Below are 1,806 nucleotides of genomic sequence, written 5' to 3'. Positions count from 1 at the left end.
GCGCTAAACCGCTGTGCCACCGGGGCTGCCCAATTGAAAATGTTCTTAAGAAGCAAGACCTTTGATAATTATAAAGTAAAATAATAAAATACAGATGGAACTAGAGGGTGTTATGCTGAACAAAATAAGTCAATCAGAGAAAGACACCATATGGTATCCCTTATATGTGGAATATAAGAAATATCACAGAGGACCATAGAGTAAGGGATGGAAAACTGAATGGGAAGTCATCAAAGAGGGAGGAAAACCATGAGACTCTTAACTATAGGAAACAAACAGCATTGCTGGAGGGAAGAAGGGTGGGGGGAATAGAGTAACTGGGTGACGGGCATTAAGGAGGACACATGATGGGATGAGCACTGGGTGTCATACACACTGATGAATTATTGAATACTACATCAGAAACGGAGTATGTACTATATGTTGGCTAATTGAATTTAGAAAAATAAGAAAATATGTTGATCACTTCATGTTATTATTATTTTCTGTCTTATTTGTCTGAAGTTAATGATGGGAAACCAGACATCAGTGATAGAATTCATTCTTCTTGGACTGACGAATGACACTGAGCTTCAAGCTGTGCTTTTCCTTTTTCTGCTGCTAACTTATGTCTTAAGCATCATGGGAAACTTGACCATCATCATTCTGACCCTTTTGGATTATCGCCTTCAGACTCCTATGTATTTCTTTCTCCGGAATTTTTCTGTTTTGGAAATATCTTTTACTTCTGTCTTTGTTCCCAAAATGCTAGTCAATATTGCAACTGGAGACAAGACTATCTCCTTCGCTGGATGTTTCACTCAGTATTTTTTTGCCATCCTTCTGGGGGCAACTGGATTTTATCTTTTAGCTGCCATGTCCTATGATTGCTATGTTGCCATTTGTAAACCCCTACATTATACAACTGTAATGAGCAGCAAACTGCATTCAACTTGTTCTGTGTTCCTGGTTCTCTGGTTTTTTGGTTGTCATTGTGCCACATACAATGACTCTCCAACTGCCTTTCTGTGCCTCCAATGTTATCAATCACTGTTGCTGTGACTATACCATACTGCTGCATCTGTCCTGTTCAGACACACAGTTCATTGGAAATGATGGAGTTTATCTTTGCAGCAGTTACCGTCATCTTCACCTTGGTGCTAGTGATTCTTTCCTACACGTACATAATCAGGACAATTCTGAGAATCCCTTCTGTTCAACAAAGGAAAAAAGCCTTTTCTACATGCTCCTGTCACATTATTGTGGTCTCACTTTCTTATGGAAGTTGTATCTTTATGTACATAAATCCTTCTCTTAAGGATGCAGAAACTTTTAATAAGAGAGTGGCTGTTTTAAATACCTCAGTTGCCCCTCTGTTGAACCCTTTCATCTATACCCTAAGGAAAAAGCAAGTGAAAATAGCCTTCAAAGACATGGTCAGCAAGATAATGATGTTTTCAGGAAAATGAAAGTGAGGTTCATAATAATAAAAAAATAACAAATACATGTTTGGAAAATTATAGATGTACATTATTATAACATTGAAGTGTTTGCTATTATCTATCATCAATATTCCTAATGGGACACAAAAACAGTAAAACTACTTATTTAATGAAGCCTATTTTGCCATCACTTTATTTCTTAAAATTTTACAGGCCTGTGTGTATATGTGTGTGTATCCTCAAACATTTTCATGCTACTTTTCCTTATCTGTACCTCACTTTTAAGGAAAGGATTTGGGAGAAAGGCAGATTGGGAATATGACTTCCAATAGTTTCCTTTTTGCTACTGAGTTTTGCTTATCTTACTCACTGCCATATGGTGTTC

At 37.2% G+C, this 1,806-nt stretch overlaps 1 pseudogene; it reads left to right on the top strand.

The window, feature by feature from the left end:
* The first annotated feature begins 423 nt into the window (after positions 1-423).
* LOC140631290 (olfactory receptor 2AP1-like) lies at positions 424-1,448 on the top strand (annotated as a pseudogene).
* Positions 1,449-1,806: the final 358 nt, after the last annotated feature.

The sequence above is a fragment of the Canis lupus genome, chromosome 3, assembly GCF_048164855.1.
Source record: "Canis lupus baileyi chromosome 3, mCanLup2.hap1, whole genome shotgun sequence".
NCBI lineage: Eukaryota > Metazoa > Chordata > Mammalia > Carnivora > Canidae > Canis > Canis lupus.
The sequence above is the reverse complement of the archived record's forward strand: the minus strand, read 5'-3'. Positions and strand labels throughout refer to the sequence as shown.